Raw genomic sequence first — 21,012 nt, 5'->3', positions numbered from 1 at the left:
AGACATCGCCCCCACCTGGGGGCCACACTCGGCCCACTTGCCCTAACTCCCAACCCTCAAGTGGGAACTAAAGTTGTTCTCTCTCTCACTCTCATATCTCGGTGGACACGTGAACCGTGCCCTAAGGGAAGGAAAATGAATGTTTGCATTAAGAAAAGTAAATGATGTTTGTCTCACATTACGCCATTTCCTTTCCCCCAAAAAATTTTCTTTATGAATTTGGCTTTCTGAAATTGTCTGCAGGGTTTTCGTGTCGTTTGGAACCGGATTTGGTTCTGTATCTTCGCATAAAAGGATCAAGAATATAGTTGTAAATATAACCGAAGCTATATTAAATATATACTTTCGTGTGTGAGTACCTTTAATGTCGTTCCAAAGAAAGCAAGATGTTTAACAAATAAAAAAATGCCTACTACTGAGTGCGTTTCAGTATGGCTATCTATGAAAACCCCCTGTCGCTCGACCACAAACGTAGTCAGGGAGACGCAGCTTTCCGCTTTCAGCCAGAGTTAACCAGAGCTAAACCACCCGCAATGTATTCGCAATGTAGCTACCTTACATTAGTGTACTCCATCTGACAGCCATCGCAGCTGGCAAATGGGAGCTAGCCACTTCACCCCTAGACAGGATGGCCTTTTCGCTCTAGACCAACCAACCTTACGTTAGTGCACTCCACCTGATAGTCAATGGAAGCTAGCAAGCAAATGGCAGCTTGCCCAGCCCGCACCGCCAGAAGGCACAAAGGGCTAAAGTATATTAGGACATATAGTAGAGTGGGGCAAAAAATAATTAAAAATAATATTGCCCCTAGTAATATCGTTAATTCATTCATGCGCGTCACTAATTAGATGACGATTCGTTTGGATATTTTAATTTGCTGTCATCCGCACCACTAGCCGGTGGGACATTAAGTGTCCCACCAGCGCAGCATCATCGCCCCTTTATTTAGTAATAGCGTTGGTGCCAAGATTGGAGACCGTATTTCTGCTGAAGTCTTGGCAGCAGTACCACTTAAATCCATGATAGTCCGCCGAGCGCACAGGACCGCCGCAGAAGTCACTGAGTCGACGAGAGGAGACCACAATGCATAAAAAGGAGTTCTGTCATTGGTCGTCGAACTTGCCTAGGCTGCTCGTGCGTTTAGTACACCGCGGGAATCCAGCGTTCTCAACCTGCGGGCCCATGGCCCGCAGCCACGTGGGTGGCGAGTCAGAATTCCACCGACGGGGGCCAGGCCATCTACACCACACTAGACAAGAGGAAATGGTAGCCTTTTCTAAGCGGTAGCCTCTATATAGGGCCCTTAGCCTGGTGTGTCAGCCAAACCAATCTCACATGAGCCCTGATTGTGGTGGCTACCTTCCCAACCAAGAGATCGTGTTCGGCGGGACAATGCCCCTCGACTGCCGCACAGCACACTGGTGCCGCGCCGCCGGCGTGTGATTTCAGGGCGCGCCGAATCATTGGAGTCGAAGACAAGAGGGTTGCAGCAGCCACAGACCCGCACCTCCGAAACGCGTCCCTGTGTCGCCTGGGTCGAAAGCTTTCGGCCGGCGGAGAGAACTCGTCAGGTTTTCAAGACGCACTAAGCCATACCTCTGCGCGGATAACGCTAAGCAAGCCCGCGCAATGAACTTGCCGAGGGAGCGCTTCTTTGAATTTCTTCACGTTGATCAACTTTCATGGTTAGTCATGAGGATTGGTTATGGTTGTCATGAGGATTGGTTGTCTTATGGTTGGTGTCTCGCCACGTGATTAGGATTTTTATTTGTACTATACACAGACACATACACACGCAAGCACACTGACACGCCATTGCTCCCCATGTTTTCGTGGCCAGTTTTGATCAAACACAATTTCCTTAATCGGTGCCAATTAAGTGTGCACCGGCGTCACTTTCAGGAGGTACTCGGTTCGATCACTAGTGCCGCCGGTTACCACGGGTTTTCTAATGGGCACTAGATTTCCCCAAGCTAGGTGCTTGGTTCTTCTGGGGTAAAATGCTTGCAAAAGGGCATTTTGCCACCTCACCTCTCCCTCGATAGAAAATCTAATCGCGAGGAAAAATACCCGCCCTGTGCTCTAAAGCCCAACGCAGTTATTTTTTATAATAAACTGCACATCTCCAACCAAAATTTTAACTTTAACCCAACGTTTAAAAGCCGACTCGGCTCCTTCACCAGGGATGACTGAGGGCAGTAGCTAGCGTCTTTTAAGTATGGAGGGGGGGGGGGGTGGGGGTGAAAAGAACAGTTGTGTCGAGAGTGGCGCGGGGGAGGGGGAGGGGGTTTAGGCCGGTCTTTGGGAACAGGCATTGGCCGCCGAGAGAAAGAGCCCAAGGCATTGTCTACCAAATTCTTCTGCCGACTGCGACGCAAGCTAAATCGGCGAAACCAAAAATTTCAAAGAATTCGGCAACATAAGAACGACGTCCGCAAATTCGCAAGAGCGCAATCCAGTAGCCGAACATTCCGAGAACTCCGACCATAGAAACAACTTTGAAGAAACCCGCATCCTTGGAACCGAAACAAATTACCACAAGAGGCTCCTTCTGGAATCCTGGCATATCCAAACCACCCCGAACAATATCAACCGCACAAAACGAAACCTGCCCAGTATATGCCCAGGGACTTCGCTCTTCAACGCAACGAAAAAAAGTCGCCATTCAGCAACTTCCTGCAGTGCGCCAGCGTGACTAACAGCCTAAACCCCCTCCCCCGCGCCATTCGCGACACCGCTGTTCTTTTCACCCCCCCCCCCCCCCTCCCCACCATACTTAAAAGACGCTAGCTACTGCCCTCAGTCACCACTGATGAAGGAGCCGAGTCGGCTTCGAAACGTTGGGTTAAAGTTAGTTTTGGTTGGAGATGTGCAGTTTATTATAAGTCTTCAAGCCCAACCAGACAGGCAAATCTGTCAAAATGTTTAGTCTTCAAGTTATTATTTATGACTGCTGCTAAAGCAGCCTTCTGCCAGCAGTTCAAGGTTCGAATAGAGGTGTGGGCTCTGTCCAAAGAACTGCAAACGACAGCGTGAGCGTGAGAGGGAGGTGTCGTCGCGGAGACACTGTGGCGCCAAGAGGATGAGGTGAGTTGGACCCTGTCGCTGTGGTCGCCAACCTCTCTGCGGGTGCGGAAGGGGTATGTTGTCCTTACGCAGCTGAAGCCATTCCGGTAAGGCGTTCGCGCGCCAGGTGACAGCGCATCGATACTCTCCTGTTCGTACCACTTTGGCCGTATGGTAGCACCTTTAGGAGGCTGTGAGAATGTTCGAAGCTTAGCTTGGCCCGCGATGGACTGCATCGGGGTTTACGAAGGTTATCCCAAGCGCGCACCAGTGAAGAAAGTCGGGCGCCAGGCCGGGAGACGATTGGACCCATTTTTACCGACGGTTGTCCGGCGGTGAGTCTATGCCTAAGCATAATTACAGTGGCGAGAAAACGCCTCAGTTTATAATTTCAACAAGACTTCGGATGTTTACAATCAATTTGGCTTGTTCACGGTACGATATTTCTGCCCGTGTTGCGAACCGACTCTAAGCGAAAGCTTAAATCGCGTCTTTTTCTCCACTCAGTCTGGTTCCAGACAAGATTCATTTATACAGTAACTAGGACATAAGAGGAACGTTTTAAGTTGTACTTATATGAATGGAACCGACGTCCTCTGTAGGTAACTATAGAAATGTCGAACAACTCTCCAGTTAAACACCGACGCTTTTAATTAGAACACAAAGCTCCACAGAAACGCGACTTTCGACCTAATTGACAGCCTCCCTGCTCGGTGTAGCTGCACGACTAGAACGGCCAACACCATTGGTTGTTTAGCGCCCTTACACTGCGTATTTCGAACACGGCGGACACTTATCCGAGCGCAGGCTAAGGCATCACTGAGCTGCATCAAAAGAACGCTCGGCACGAAGCACAAATTTTCGTGGATGTCATTATTTGCCTCAAAATATTCTGAGCAACCTTAGCGGTCAAATATGGTGCTATTTAAGACACGGAGCTGTAGTGTTTGCATGACCATTTCCTGGTATTTCATACACCATTAGCTTTGATTTATTTTGCACGGTAATAGTCTTGTGCTGAATTTCATTCTCAGCTGCAAAGCACTAACCACAACTACAAGACAGAACAAAAACAGACATAACATGAATTACAATGTAGAATAATTAACATAATATTGTTTATCACTGTTATGAAGAATTTAGGTCGCGGAAAAATGAGTTCAAGTTGTTGAACACTTGCTTTGAGTTATTTATTTTCGACAACACTTCTCTAGCAACATAGCTGCATCTGCCAAACTTATGGTTCCTTAAAACCTAAAAGGCCCTTTTTGACTAAGGCGCCCATGTGCTGTGCGATGTCAGTGCACGTTAAAGATCCCCAGGTGGTCTAAACTGTTCCGGAGCCCTCCACTACGGCTACTCATTCTTCCTTTCTTTCACTTCCTTTCTTTCACTCCCTCCTTTATCCCTTCCCTTGCGGCGCGGTTCAGGTGTCCAACGATATATGAGACAGATACTGCGCCATTTCCTTTCCCCAAAAACCAAGTATTATTATTTTTACAAAATAAAATTTCCACCTATGGGGCCTTATCAATTTCTCAGATTTTCATTTAAACGGTCTACACGCAGCTTATCGAACCCGTAGTTTAGTGAAGAGCCGAAATACAAAGTAAAGAAAGCAGAAATGGCAGACCTTGTAATAATGAGTTAAATCATAAGCAAACACTTATATCGTAACAATGTAAAAAATTTACATTCTATATACGGCCAATGCGAGTCAACAATTGTACAAATGAAATCGTAAAAACATTCGTGAGCTTCACGAACTGCAGAAATAGCACTAAGAGCAAAGTGGTGCCCAGAATAAATCTCTACACGGGTGTTTTTAGGGATTAACTGTGCTCACATCATGTAAAAAAGTTTTTAATCGTTCATTATCCTTCTTGAACTTTTTGCTACGAATATAGTCACCTGTTATTTTATGCCTCTTTCCTAATCTCAATTTTTGTATGTGAATGAATATCGTTCAAAGGCTCGAGAACATAAAATGACCGCAGCAGGCTCATTAGTCTCGCTTCCTTTTGACATATAAAAGCTGAATAGATTCAGCGGCAGTCTCCACAAAAACTTGCTGGGACCGTCTTTACCTTTGAAAATTAGTGACCTTCACTTTCTCACCAAGAAAAGAAGAGGCGTGCAAAAAAGCATCCGCTTAAAGCAGTAGAGACACCTAATTTTTGATTGCATCTTTTCTTCTCTGCAGTCATGCGGAAGACGCTACTAATCATGAATCACCAGACGGTATATGCCAATGACAGATAAATAATTTATAGCCGAATTATTCTGTCGTGCTGTTTCGGTTTCACTTCCAACAGCCGAACGATGCTTGTGCCGTCAAAGTGTGGTTGTTTTAGTGAGGCATGCAAAAACCGCGATATATTCGCTGCTTCATCGTTTTAATTCACTATAGTGCTGAAGTCAGTCTTCTTGAAGAGCGACAATAACAACAAATGTTCAATCAGTGATCATATTGACGTTTTTAATACCTCACATGACCTAAAACAGCACTTTGACGTCACCCACATCGTTAAGCTGTTGAAACCGAAACCGACAGAACACGAGAAAGAAATTCGATTACAAATTATTTAATGGTCCTAGGAGAATACCACATGGTAGTCCATGTACAACAATGCCTTACGTATCATAATAAAGAAACAAAACGCCCCAAAAGCTAGGTGTCTATAATCCTTTAAAATCGCCGCGCCCAAAGGGCATACTAACCACACTGTGAAGACGCTGGCCAAGCGGCTCTCAACCACCGAAATCTTCTTTAAATTATCAGATGAGTCGTTTTCTGGACCCTCTTATTTTACATAAGCACAGCTACAAATAAACTGCAAACAGTGGCGTGTCGGTGTGTGTATGGGTGTCGTATTCACTTATATTGTATTCATGCGGCGTAACACTACACCAATCGCCGAGTTCCGCGCGCCTGCTGAACATCGCTGGGAATGAAGCCTTGCACTCGGTAAAGTATATTCCGTCTGAGAAATTTGCCCAAATACATTGAGCAAAGGAACTCAGTTCGCCATTTGCTGCCGATTCCCTGATGAATTACCCCCTCTAAAACGCCATTTATAAACACTCTAATTGGCTTTTGCGGAAAGGAAATGGCGCAGTATCTGTCGCACATACCGGCTGTTGCATTTGGGTTGCAAGCCCCAAGGGTAGCGTTGGCCTGGCGGCCTGGGGCAAAGCTGGAAACATCCGAAGGTCCCGGCAAAGGATGAGTCGACTGGCAACAGAACAACTTGTTTATTATGGCATCGCAAAAGAGCAGCCGGTCAGGGCGACCACGTTACTCGAAGGAAGGAATCGAAGTCTCTCTCGGCGTCCGGGGCAGCGGCGTTTTATACCATCGGAGTCGAGGGCAAGAGGGAACGGCTTGGGAAGAGTCATCCGATACGGCGTCGCTTCGACATGTCCAGACGTGACGGGCGCGTCCGCCAGGCCGGCGCCGGTCAGACCTCCTCGCCTCCCAGTTGGGGAGCTCCTCTCCCCGGCTGCCGCGCTTTGACAAGCGTGGGCAAAACATGCACACACACACACACGCACGCACGACGACACGTGGCACTGAAACCTGCCTGGACGCGCTTGGCGGGAGGCGTTGCGGCAGCGATGAACGAAGCCGCGGCATCCGGTGCATCCGCGCCGGCTACACCGCGCGCTGTAGGCGAGACGTAACAGACCGCCCCGCCGGGAGAAGGAGATCCCGATGGTCAGGGGACTGCATCCGCTGTCCAGAGGGATGTCGCTCGATGATGCTCGTAAACGAAACCGGTCGTCCCTCGACGTTGCTTGAGCGCAGCGCACAGAGAAGGCCTCGTTCTCAGGTTCAGGATCACACAGGGCACTGCAAAGTCACTTCAGGAGAGTTGCCATTTTTGTGCTTGTTCCCAGCAAGCGTTAGAACTACGCCGAAACGCAACCGCTCAGTCAGCAAGCACGAGACAACCCTCACTAAGCTCTGCCAGGCTCTTTCCCCTTTTATACTACTGCCTAGTTCCTTACAGTAGTCAAGCAGCACTCAGAACGCGTCCACAAATTGGAAAATTGCACTAGAAAGCACATAATCACTTTGAAACACTAAACAAAAGCAATATGTTAAAAATCCTGCCTCAGGAAGAAAACATCAGTAACCAACAACTTTGAGGCGGATTCCTACGTTAGGGGCTTCGACTTAAGCCATCGGCGTTACCGTTGAGACTCCCCTTTTTGTAACGCACCTCAAAGGAATATTGTTGCAAAGCGAGGCTCCAGCGCAGGAGGCGGCCATTTTTTGGAGAGATGGTCTGCAGCCATTGGAGAGGGCAGTGATCCGTCTCAATGATAAACCTCGAGCCGGCTAGGTAGCATGACAATTTCTGAACGGCCCACACGAGACACGCACACTCTTTCTCGGTGGCGCTGTACGCCTGCTCACGACAGGTCAGCTTACGACTAGCATACAGGACGGGGTGTTCCACTTCTCCATTGTCCCTTTGGCACAGTACAACGCCCATGCCTCGCTCACTAGCATCGCACTGAACAACGAACCCTTTGGTGTAGTCTGGCGATCGTAGCACAGGTTGGCTTGTTAGGGCGCTCTTTAAGGCGCTAAAAACTCTTTCCTTTGTCTCGCTCCAGACGACTGTTTGGGGCTCTGTTTTTCTTAGAGCATCCGTCAGGGGAGCCGCGATATCGGAGTACCTGGGGATGTACCTCTGATAGTAGCCGGCGACACCTAAGAACGACCGAATATCGGTCTTCGTTCGCGGTTGCGGGAAGTCTCGCACAGCGGCCACCTTTATTTCAGAGGGGCGGCGACGACCCTGTCCAATCACGTGACCGAGGTAGACAACCTCGGCCTGTGCTAATTGGCACTTGGGAGCCTTGACTGTCAAGCCCGCTTCGCGCAGGCGGGTTAGCACTGCCCGCAAGTGTGCCATATGCTCAGACCAGGATGCGGAGAATATCGCTACGTCGTCTAAATACGGTAAAGCGAATTCTTCCTGCCCCGCAACACTTTGTCCATGAGGCTTGAAAAGCAGTATGGCGCGTTCTTCAAACCAAAACTCAAAACTTTAGGACGGAATGTTCCCATTGGTGAAATGAACACCGCATACCTACTAGCCTCTTCTGTAAGTGGAACCTGCCAATAACCCCTGACAAGATCTAGGGTGGAAATAAACTGAGCGCTACTAACTTTCTCAAGGCGCTCCTCGATGTTAGGAATCGGATAAATTTGATCCTTAGTAATGGAATTAAGCCTGCGGTAGTCGACGCAAGGACGAGGTTCCTTGCCCGGTACCTCAACTAAAATCAAAGGGGAGGTATAATCACTCTCACCGGCCTCAATAACACCAAGCTGTAGCATTTTCTTTACCTCAGCCTCCATAATATCGCGCTGGCGGGGTGACACCCGGTACGCCTTGGATCGTACTGGCTCTGGGGAGGTAAGTTCTATATCATGAGTAAGGACAGAAGTCCTACCAGGCCTCTCAGAGAACTGACCTTGAAACTCTTGTAAGAGTTGGTGTAGTTCGGTTTTCTGCTCAGCCGACAGCGGTGCTTTAATGATTAAGTCACTAATGACCTGATCGGTGTCTTCCCTGTTCGTAACTGAGCCTAGTCCCGGAAGCTCGACCGGAAGCTCTTCTAACTTTCCCTTGTCGGGCATTTCCTCTCCAGTACCTGGTGCCTTCAGCGCTACAGGCTCAATTTTATTCAGTTCGGACGTGCTCTGAATATCAGCTTGCTGCGCCTCCGACCCTTTCTCATTGCTCGACAACGTCGGCCCCGCAACTACCGCCTTTGCAGCGAGCTCCCGAACTCTCGGTCTGGTTAAGGCCTGAACGCTAGCCTCACCAAACAAAAGCCCCTTCTCGCGCAGGAGGTGATCGGACCTGTTCGAAAAAAGATACGGGTACTGGGGGGGCAGCCTAGATGACACTACGGCCTCCGTCTCAAGTGCTCCGAAAGGTCCTTCAATAAGCACTTTTGCTACGGGCAGACACACGCTATGAGCTTCCAAGGCTTGCTTGATCCATGCGCACTCGCCCGTGAACATATCGGGTTCTACGTAAGAGGGGTGAACTACATCCATTGTAGCTGCGGAATCACGAAGCACTCGGCACTCTTTCCCGTTCACGAGGAAGTCTCGCATGTAAGGCTCGAGAAGCTTCATGTTCTCGTCAGTGCTACATAATGACGAACACACGACTTCTCTTTTTGTTTCTGGACACTGCGCCGAAAAGTGACCCGGCTTCTGGCACGTATAACACACGCGCGCTTGCCTCGCCTCGAACCGCTTTCTGCGTTCGGCTTCGGCTGCCGCCGTCTCCTTACGTTCGGTCGGACTGCTTTCACTCGCATCCGCACTACGCGTGTCCCCCCTTGCTCTCATGGGTGTGAACTTCGGCCTCTCAGACTTGGAGCCAAATTCACCCTTTTGACCGTCCTTAGCTCCGCGAGCCCGACGCGTCACAAACTCCTCGGCTAGCTCGGCGGCTTTAGCCACTGTACTAACGTCTGGCCTATCCAAGACCCAGTACCGCACGTTCTCAGGTAACCGACTATAAAACTGTTCCAGCCCGAAACACTGCAGAATTTTCTCGTGGTCACCAAACGCTTTCTCTTCTTTGAGCCACTCCTGCATGTTTGACATAAGCCTGTAGGCAAACTCTGTATATGACTCATTTCTGCCTTTTTCATTTTCCCGAAACTTCCGACGGAACGCCTCCGCTGACAGCCTGCACTTTTTTAGCAGACTCGATTTCACTTGGTCGAAATCCTCTGCCTCCTCTCTCTTCAAGCGAGCGACTACGTCGGCCGCCTCGCCGGGTAACAAAGTGAGCAAGCGCTGTGGCCACGTTTCCCGAGAGAACCCCTGCTTCTCGCACGTTCGCTCAAAGTTAACCAGGAACAAACCAATGTCCTCTCCAAGCTTAAACGGCCGCATCAGGTCAGTCATTTTGAACGATACCCGTTCTCCTGCACCGTGTGCCTGACTTCCATTACGAGCGCGTTCCATCTCTACCTCGAGACGCTTCATTTCCAAAGCGTGTTGACGGTCGCGCTCTTCTTTCTCTTTATCTTTTTGCTCTTTACGTTCGCGCTCCTCTTTCTCTTTTTGTTCTTTACGTTCGCGCTCGTTTTTCTCTTTTTCTTTTTGTTCCCTCTCCTCAATCGTCTCAAGGCATTCCGACAGCTCGTCATCCTCAGCCTCCAACTCAAGAATAGCCCTTAGCAGTTCTGGTTTTCTGAGTTTGTCTGAGACATCCAGACCCAACTCTCTTGCAAGCTCCAGCAATTTCGGTTTGCGCAACGACTTCAAATCCATGGCTGCTCCGAATGCTGCTTTCTCTACTGCCTACTATTGTCTTGCCGCAAACTAACCCGGCAGCAACGACAACACAATTACCAGCTCTGTTTCTGACACTAACAAAAGCCTGGCAAAACTCAGAAGAAGAAAGTCCCGCACTCACCAAACCTCGCAGCCACGAATTCAGCGCAGTCGTTCCGCTGCAGGCAACCAGTCATCACACAGGGCTCGTTGCACTGCTCCCGGATGGTCGTTGTGCTGCTCAGCATACAGTTGACCGCATATCTTCGCTGCTGGCCTCCGTTGTCGGGATCTCACCGCTGGCAACCAGTTGTTGCATTTGGGTTGCAAGCCCCAAGGGTAGCGTTGGCCTGGCGGCCTGGGGCAAAGCTGGAAACATCCGAAGGTCCCGGCAAAGGATGAGTCGACTGGCAACAGAACAACTTGTTTATTCTGGCATCGCAAAAGAGCAGCCGGTCAGGGCGACCACGTTACTCGAAGGAAGGAATCGAAGTCTCTCTCGGCGTCCGGGGCAGCGGCGTTTTATACCATCGGAGTCGAGGGCAAGAGGGAACGGCTTGGGAAGAGTCATCCGATACGGCGTCGCTTCGACATGTCCAGACGTGACGGGCGCGTCCGCCAGGCCGGCGCCGGTCAGACCTCCTCGCCTCCCAGTTGGGGAGCTCCTCTCCCCGGCTGCCGCGCTTTGACAAGCGTGGGCAAAACATGCACACACACACACACGCACGCACGACGACACGTGGCACTGAAACCTGCCTGGACGCGCTTGGCGGGAGGCGTTGCGGCAGCGATGAACGAAGCCGCGGCATCCGGTGCATCCGCGCCGGCTACACCGCGCGCTGTAGGCGAGACGTAACACGGCGGACACCTGAACCACGCCGTAAGGGAAGGATAAAGGTTTATAAAGACTTCGCTGCCTAAAACAACGTTTATAGATACTTTTTTTTCACTTTCATAACTCCTCCTGTCAAAGTGGGTGCTGCTTGTACCTGGCCAGTGAGAGGGCGCTGCAGTCGAGGGTTGCGTGGTCGCCGACACGTGCACAGCTCCTATCCTGCAGTTGCTACTTGGCCCGTGTGCTTGTTTGTATTTTCTTTTATGCGTTGAATATTGCAATCACTCAGTTCAGCCCTTGGGCGCGGCCGGGCAGCCACCATTGACCTTTAGCGCAACCACATGACGTGACGTCACTACAGCCGCAGGAAAAGCTGGGCCCCAACTCGCGCGGTCGCACGCGGCCTCAGCCACCACCTGACTCCCGCTCCTCCCGCTAGGGGCGCTGCGCTATGATTAACGTCACGGCATATGTATAAAAGAGCTGCGCTCCTTCGCCGGGACAGTCTTATACCCCTGTCACACGGGCATTTCGAGGGCCTTCGAACCGATAGTCTATCGACTCAAAGGCGATCGAGCGCTGCTACACGGGCAGTTTCAATGGCGATCGAGTCAATAGCCTATCGAGTCAACGGAGCAGCACGGAACTCCATCGAGATATGCAACGCATTCTTGGATTAACCAAGCTGAGCCTGGCCATTTTTTATTCTTTTTTTCCTGTGCACTCTGCAAACACGTGGTCCCTATCGAGAACTACATTGCGCTCAAAGCAACAAACGGCTGCTGGCCGTGAATCAGCTTTCGAGGCCGACGATGCCAGTGTTTCCCTGCATAAGCACGGTAGAAAGCACGATAAAACTGGCTAGAATGGACCAGCTGTTCGGAGATTTCTTTGGTAGCTTGCTGGATTCTCTCGTTAAAAAAAGAGGCACGCATGGTGTTGGTTTCCCAGAGCATGCTGGCGTGTTCAGAGCTCAATTAATTAACTTTTACTTAGTGAGACGCAGCCACTTTTTTGCGCGAGTGAAGTGCTTCGGAAATAGTGGTGCCATTAGAGCTCAAATAAAATTAAAAGAAGGTGTAGCTTGTCTGACAAATTAGTTGACAGTAAATTGGTCAACAATGATCTTTGGTGTGTTTGCGAATAAAACTTCTCTATTTTGAACAGCAAGGACCTTGAGTCACTCTCTGGTGAAATAATATTTAAATTAGCATATAAATATTCCATTTTCAAATACTTTATTGAATGCAAAGTAGTACTCCACAGTGTGTATGGCGAATGCTTTCGAAAATTATTGTGTACAGGTTTAAGGCAAGCATTCGGCTGGACCACATTTTGCAACTTTTTTATATGCACTAGCAAGAATGTTTTTCTGGTGGGCTAGTTGATGCTTCTTGTTCATGAATAAATTTAGCTTTACGTAGTAAGAACTGCAAAAAAAGTGATTGCCACCCGTTTCTTGAAAGCACAAAGTTCCTCGCTACGGCTAGAACCAAAACAGAAAGAGAACTAATTGAGGCCGTCTTAATTGCAAAGAATGCGAGCAATTCTGTGAGCCCACCGTCCATTCTGCTTTCGAATAAAGAAATCTCGTCTTAGAAAGTGAGACTTAAAACTGCCCTTTTTAACCCTGGTTTTAGCCTTTGTCATTTTCGCGTCGCCTCTACCTTTGTTTATTTCTGTTTCCTCAATTCACCCTCAGTTTCATGGTTTTATACTCGTTGTTAATCTTGTTTCGTATCATTCATATGGTTTCGTTTTTATGCTTTTCTGCCAACTTTTTGGTGGTTGCACTTTAATTTTATATTGTTGTTACTGTTGGTTTCTCGTCTCATCCCTTCGCTTAGTAAGTTTTCAATCGTAATGCATGGCTAGGCCGTCTTCATTTTTGTTCTCTTTGAATTTTTGGTTTCACCGTCAGGTTTTTATTTTCCTCTCTCCTTTTATCTAGGTATCAAAGGTGTTTAGGTATGCATACACGTGGGGTCTTTTAGACTGGTTCTCCAGACTGGCTCTGCCAAACTGTTAAAGTTATCTCCTGTGTTGTATCCTGGATGAGTCATGTGGTGAGTTGGTGCGTATAAAAGGAATGCTCGAAGCGTTTTTCGAATAAAAGTTGGAAGTCGACGCTCTATGTGTGTACGTGTTTTTCTTGTCTTTGTGTCTTTGTCCTTGTTTCTTTAATCATGAACGAGCACTAGTAAGGTCCGGATTAACTTCCCAAAGCAAGTCCGCATATCAGGCTGCCACGGATCTCCCCGGAGAACACTCGGACCGAAAGAATAGACTAGGCGACAGGTGTACACAAACAGACGCACATTTAATACACCCTACGTGACACACACACTAGCACACAAAACTAACAAAACTAACGCAAAACACAAACACTATAAATACACACTACCCGGGAACACTGCTACCAGCGTCTACTGCTAGCGTTCTACTGTTAGCGGTCGGCGTTCGTGCTCACGGTTGGTTCCGTGCGGCTGCGGCGTTGTATGGATCCCGTAGCCGGCGTCGAGGTAGCGTTCAACGTGCTTGGGCTGGCGTCGCTGGCGGCGTCGCTGGCTGCGTCGTACAAGCTCCCGGTCCAAGCGCCCGTGGAGGTGACGCCGGTGTTGTTGGCGTTGAGGGCACCACCCGGATGGGTGGCAACAGCGCTGGAGATACCCCTGGCCGTAGCAGGTGGTAACGTCCTCCGTTGACTCTCCGGAACGGGCGATGCGAAGCCTTAGAACGCCAGCTCACCGGAGCAGTGGCCGGCGTCGCTCTCTTCCAGTTGATGCGTCCCTGACCCGCCGAAGCCTCCGCTACTCTGCTACTGCCCCGTTCCTCGCTCTCCCTCGCCCATTTAAGCCTTGGCGTTAGTCCACGTAAGCCTTGTCGTCATCTTCTCATCCTTCTCTTCTTCACCACACCGAATGCTTATCCACCAATCATCTCTCAGCACGTCAACGAATGCTTCTTATTCATCTTGTTGTTATTGTTGTTAGCCTATCAAAAGATGGCACATACCCACACTGGGGGATCGGCCAAGAATCGGGTGGCTATTCACCTGAACACAGTTAACAAAACGGAAAAGCACGTGGGAGCGCAACACCGGTGAATTTTTCGTCATGAACAGAAAAGGGATGAGTGTTTTCATTTTAAAATTTTAAGAATAATAATAAAGAGAGGGATTAAATATTAATGATTTAGTCAAAATGTAATAATTGATAGAAAAGAAAAGGTTGAAACACTTAGCAAGGCAGTCGGTGAGATTCTATCAGGAAATTTTGAACAGCGGTGCAAACAGATCTGTGGCTGAACCCAAATGTGGTGGCGCCAAATGATAGCAAGAGCGGGCTGCTCAAACTAAGACCAAGATGCTGCAAGGGCTCCTCCAGCAACCTTTTTCTCAGTGAGTTGAATCGGCGACAATACAGCCAAAAATGTTCAATAGATTCTGGCTCACGGCAAAATGCACAAAGGGGAGAGAGCGCCAAACCCGACTTGTGTAAATAGAAATTTAGAGGGGGGATGCGGCAGCGTAGCCTCGTCAGTGATACTTCAAGCTGCCGAGAGCAACAAATTTTCCTGTTCCAATAATATTTAAGGTGCTCATAATCCGCCGATGTTAAAAGTGATGTGTCTTGCGTGCTTAAAAACGCACGTCGCCGAAATATTGATGCTGTAATGTAGGCTGTAGCCGGGATGATTGGCAACACGGGGCCGCTGAGGGAAGCCTTTGCGAGATTATCAGCAATCTCATTTACTGTCACACTGCTGTGGCCGGGAACCCATACTAAAGAACAAGGCTCAAATGCGGAGGAAGTAGGGATAAGAAAGTTGATAAAATGGGACCGTCAACCTGTGCAGCGAGGGACGAACACAAAGATAAAGAATCAGTAATTACTGCAACTGCTGTAATAGAGGGGTCTAGCTTGCGTAGAGCAAGTACAACTGCTAGAAACTCTGCTTGAAAAATAGGGGTGAAATCTGGAAGGCGCAGAGAAAAGGACCAGTCTAAATGGGAGCAAAATATTCCCACACCTGCTTTTTCATTGCATTGCGATGCATCAGTGGCTATTGCTATATCGGTTGATAGGGTCCTCAGATGATCTTCTAGAAGGCCATTTAGAATACTCGGTGGCAAAAGTTTTGCATTTTTTGGGAATATGTCGTCGAAAACAATGTGTATAGTGGGCCCATTCCGAAGCGCAGGAAGGATATCATAAATGTTTACATCTAAAGGCTGAAGTAATCTTTGCACAAACACAACCTGAGGGGAATTGAAACGAGACCAGGGGACACCAAAAAAGGAGGTCGGCAGAGAACAGAAAATGCTTTGGGAACGGTGGAAATGGGATTCATAGATCCTGAGGTAAGTTTGCACAGTTAAAAATTGAAGTCGTGATAAGAGAGACGGAATGCGGGCTTCAAGGTACAGCACATTGATAGCCACAAATTTTGGAAGGCCGAGGCACATGCGAAGTGCTTCCCTCTCTAAAAGGACGAGAGGGCGAAATTTATATGTAGCCGAGCCTGAAAACAACACTGATCCAAATTCTAAAATTGGCCTGACATACAATATGTAGATCATTAATAGCGCATCTCTGCGCATGCCGTACCAGTGATGACATAATCTCCGTAACATGCCCACGGCACGAGCCCCTTTCGCCGCGACATGGTCAATGTGAGGTCGCCAGGTGAGTTTGTTGTCATAAATGACCCCTAGGTATTTTAGGGATTGAACCTGCGGTATTATTTTTATGTGGCAAGTGAGAGAGACCACTACAGGAGTGAATAGAGGGAAAACAAGAGTAGCGCACTTGCCAACATTTAACTTCAGGTGTAATGAGCTCAACCAGTGCTCAAGTGTATTCAAATATGACTGCAACAGACCATACAGAGAATGTATATCCGGCGCAGCAGCAAAAAACGCAATGTCGTCCGCATAGACGTAAGTGCGTACATGGCGGTGGAGAGGAATTGAGCTTAACAGAATATTAAAGAGCACAGGAGAAAGAACAGCTCCTTGCGGTACACCTCGCGTTTGTCTAGACCTCTCTGAATGAACACCATTATGGACGCAAAAGAATTCCCTGTTATGAAGAAATGCAGATATCCATGCAACTATATAATCTGGAAATTGAAGAGACTGTAGCCTATGTATCAGGATGGAGTGTTCTACACTGTCGTAAGCTTTGGCGACATCTAACGTAACCAAAGCCGCGACCAGGCGTTGACGACGAGCAAGGAGAATTCTGCTCTGAAGATCAGCATGTACATTCTATATCGAACACCGTGGCCGGAAACCGAGTTGGCACAGGCTGAGTATACTTTTGTGGTCCACAATGGCTGACACCCGAATTAGTAACAACCTTTCTATCAACTTTACCACGTTTGATGTTAAAGAAATTGGCCTAATATTATCCATTTCATAGCCTCCGCCCTGATTTTAAAGTAAAGGGATCACCTTGGACAGCTTCCACTCAGAAGGTATCCAAGCGTGTTTGAGAGAGTAGTTTATTAGGTGCAATAAGGAGTTGGGAGACTCTTCAAATAGAATCTTGAGCATCTTTGTGGTAACACCATCAGGGCCAGGAGCAGCAGCTGGCATTCTCTGGACAACTTGTGAAAGCTCTGATAGACTTACTTGTGAGGCATTATAATTTGGTACGACTGGTGCAAACAACAATGGTCGCATAGGTAGTAAAGACGTGAACCGCTTTTGCAGGCCTGTGGCTATTAATTCAACCGCCTGGATAGCTTCTACAGGTGACATAACTAATGACTGAAAATTATGAGAGGACATGAGCTGTTTCCTAGACCGTAGAAAACCGAATAGTGCACGTCGGTTGCCCGCTTTGAAAGATAATCTAAGTGTTCTGAGTCATATTTTTCCTTTGCGCGAGAAACTGTGCGTTTAAAGGTGGCTGCAATAAATTTATAATCACTCCAGTTATTCGGACATTGGTTATGAAGAAGCTTTTTCCATGCTGCCTTCCTCCGCCTGTAATCTCTTGTACAGTCCGCATTCCACCAGTTAGAAGAATTCCCTTTTATTGGCCTCACCAGGAACTCCGACTTTTTACGGCTTTCCTCAGTAGCCAGACATATGCTTGCTGACTGGTGGACCTCGGCGATGTTAGACACTGGAGCAAGGGCAGGACGCAACGCCGTCTGAAATCTGTCATAATTTACATGTGACCGCAACTGAGAAGACGCCGGAGTAACACGACATATGATATCAAAATGAATAGGTATATGATCACTTGAAGTGCCGCTATCAACTGTCGACCAATACGTTACGCCAATTCCAGGACTAATGAACGTGAGATCTAAAACAGATTGAGTGTGTGAGCGAAGATAAGTGGCCGATCCTGAATTTAAGCACATCAGGTTGTGAACAGAAACCCAGTCCCAAAGGCGCTTGCCGCATGAATTAGTCCTAAAACCCCAAGACACATGGTGAGAATTGAAGTCCCCAGCCACGAGAACTGGGTTTTTACAGTTTACGAGTAAAAAATCCAGAGGTCTAACATCCTGGACTCCATTGGGGAAATAACAATTTGCTATTGAAAATGAAGGGCACCCAGGAAGTACAAAGTCTATTGCCAAAATCTCACAGTCAGGAGACATTTGTTGAAAAGATACCACAGCCCTGTGGCAAAATTTTGAAGAGACTAAAGTTAGTAAACCCCCGCCTCTTGACTGGCGGTCTAGGCGAAATGACCGATAATTTTTGATATGAAAATGTTTGTCGGTTGAAAGCCACGTTTCTTGCAGAATTATGACATCCGGGTTAAGCTGAGTACAAAGGCAGTGTAAATCTGTGGAAGCGGAAAGAATAGAGCGACAGTTCCACTGCAGAACTCGCAACGACGCTATGGTTGCGAAAGTCTAGTAGCAGCAACTGCCTGCTCCAAAATGGTATCCTTGGGTTTAGTGCCAAGCTGCTTCTTCTTTGATTTGGGCTGGGTGCCCTGAGAAGACAACGAGTGAGACATGGGGGACCCACTGTGCTTAAGAAGCCGCGCATCAGGCTCCACCATCTCGGAATCATACATTATATCAACATCCCTCGAAGTACCCGAGGTAGGTACAGCGGAAGTGACAGAAGTTTGTTCCTGGGGTTGTGATGCAACTGGAATTTGAGACCGGATAAGAGGAGAGGGAATTGTTGTCGAAAGAGGTGCCAAACTAGCCTGCACGGCATGTGTAATCTGAGTCGCTAGAACATTTGTAAAGCACTCCGACACACTTGCGACAATCTTTTCTACCATTTTAGACATCGAAGCCTCCACAGCAGCCGCAATTGCCTGGGACAGCGTTGAGTCTAGCATGACACCTTGCCGAGCGGTCACATCGGCATAACCGCGGGCACGTTCTTTGACCTCTGAAATAGCGTCACGGCGCGAACAGCGTTTCCTGTCAATTATTTCCAGAATTTGAATTTCCTGAGCTCGAGAGGGACAATTTGAGTAGTTTGCAGAGTGTGCACCACCGCAAAGGCAACACTTCTCATTCTTCTCAGTGCAGGTGCTTGTTGCATGACCATCCCCACAGTTGCAACACCTCAAGTTAGATTTGCAACCGCCAGCGCTATGTCCATAACGCCAGCAGTTGTTACACTGCAGAGGCCGAGATGATAATGGGTCTACCCGAAAAATTAGAGGCCATGCCTTGATTTCAGAGGGGCAGGAAGTGCCGGCAAAGGTAGCAATCACTGATTCAGTGGGCATCCGCACGTTGTTTACATCCCGACTACAGCGGTGCACAGCAACAACACCTGCAGCCGACAGAAGCTCAAGAGTCTCTGCCGGAGACAGGGAAGAGTCTACACCCCGTACAATACCTTTCGTGCACGCCAGATGAGAAGGGATGAAAGAACTTACCCGAAGGGAGGCAAAGGATGAGGAGTTTAGTAAATCTCTTACACAGGCGAGGTCTGGCGATCTGCACAGAATCCCACCGCGTCCAAACTGGCGAACCTCTGAGATTGACTCATAATGAGAAGTCGTCGACTGGAGAGCAGCCAGAACAGCACCAGGGTTGTTCATCCTGATAGCACCACCATCCTTAGGCACCAGCGCGACAGGGATACTGCCGACACCACTGCGCAAAAAAGCTTCCAACGGTAGGAGATCAGTTGACATAGAAGCCGACCAGAGGGAACTCCCCTGGCCGGGAGACTGGGTGGACATAGTCCGGGCTTACTTCCTTACCGCGCAAAGACGCAGAGAGAAAATGCCACAATCAGCCACCCGAAACTTAGCCGATCGTTCCCAGCAGAGCAGAGCCGTCGGGGCAGCGATGAGCAGGACGAACGCCACTGGGTCGAACGATGTCCTCCTAACAGAGCCAAGAGCACAGGATCTTGGTTCTCGTGCAGCTCAGGCAGCCAGGAGGAGCCCGTTATCAGAGGACACCCCCTTCTTTAGTCTTCATCTTCTTTAGTCTTCGGTTAATCCACATCGTCTTCTTCACATCTCTTTCCATCATAATTTTATTTTAGACTCCCTATTATATGTGACAGAGGGGCACTGTTGATGAGGGCTTCGGATAGTTTTTTTACCATCTGCGGCTCTTTAGCGTGCACCAATATCGCACAGTACAGCGGCCTCTTGCATTTCGCCTTCACCAGTATCAAACTCGCGGCTTTCGGGACAGCAGCCGCAGGCCATGGTCACTCAGACACAGCGGCGGGTTTTTCTTGCACTAGTCCCAAGCAGCATATGTAATCGGCCCAATATTGGAAGTATATTGGCAAATGCTGGTCCTGCAAAGGACCAGTGTGAAAATTAGAAAATTGGTTTCTCGGGAAAGGAAATGGCGCAGTATCTTCCAGACATATCGGCCCACACCTGAACCACGCCATAAGGGAAGGGATAAAGAAGGGAGCGAAAGAAGAAAAGAAGAAAGAGGTGCCGTAGTGGAGGGCTCCGCAATAATTTTGACCAATTGGGGATTTTTAACGTGCAATGACAACGCGCAGCACACGGGCGCCTTAGCGTTTCGCCTCTATTGAGACGCAGCCGCCGTGGTCGGTTTCGAACCTGAGAATTCCGGATCAATAGCCGAGCTCCCTAACCGCTGAGCCACCGCAGGGGCCCGTGCGAAACAATCTTTTTCAAATTTGGGCAAATCACCTGTACTCCTTTGGGTATCTTTGCAATAAAACGTAAAATAATTTTGCGCGAAATGCGTGACCCTCAAGCCAATCGCGAAAAACTGGTTCGGGGGACATTTCAAATGTATTGAAGTAGCAAGTTTCGATTCATCTCAGGAGAAGCAGAATAGAAGCATGCATTTCGCCATTGCAGAAAACAGACGCTTGTGACAGTGCTTAGAATGCCGCTCCTAAGTTTGCGAACGCGCAGACTACAGATATATTATCAAATACCTCCGGGTAAGAGCCGAAAACAAAACACGGCAGTCACGCAACGGCAATTCCAGTGCGAGTGCGAGTGCAAAACGCTTCGCGCTGATAGACGACGCTCACTCTCCTAGTTCAACCCGTGACTTTAGCGCTGCCGTGGCGGGGACGGCCACAGGCCGCCTGCTCCCTACGGGCGCTGCGAGTAGTTACGGAACCAAAAAGTTATGTATCAACGCTGGTGCAAAATTTCAGGCGGTGTGTTGCAAATACTTTGTGCGTGTGATAGCGCTCTTTCAGTTAATACCTTGTGAGCAGACAAACTTTGTGTGCACATCTGCATATAGAAAATTCGCCACAAAGTGCGAAACTGCACTCGCACATTACTTGTGAGGGCAGCTGGAATTATCCCATATAATTGACATA

General features: G+C 48.6%; 1 protein-coding gene across 1 annotated transcript in view; it reads right to left on the bottom strand.

Annotated features, from left to right (window-relative positions):
• Nucleotides 1-21,012, bottom strand: part of LOC144108690 (uncharacterized) — a 344,153-nt gene that overhangs the window by 111,075 nt on the left and 212,066 nt on the right. The gene's annotated exons all lie outside the window — the stretch shown is intronic.

This window comes from Amblyomma americanum, chromosome 10, assembly GCF_052857255.1.
Source record: "Amblyomma americanum isolate KBUSLIRL-KWMA chromosome 10, ASM5285725v1, whole genome shotgun sequence".
Classification (NCBI taxonomy): domain Eukaryota; kingdom Metazoa; phylum Arthropoda; class Arachnida; order Ixodida; family Ixodidae; genus Amblyomma; species Amblyomma americanum.
Note: the sequence above shows the minus strand (reverse complement) of the source record. Positions and strands in the feature narration are given on the sequence as shown.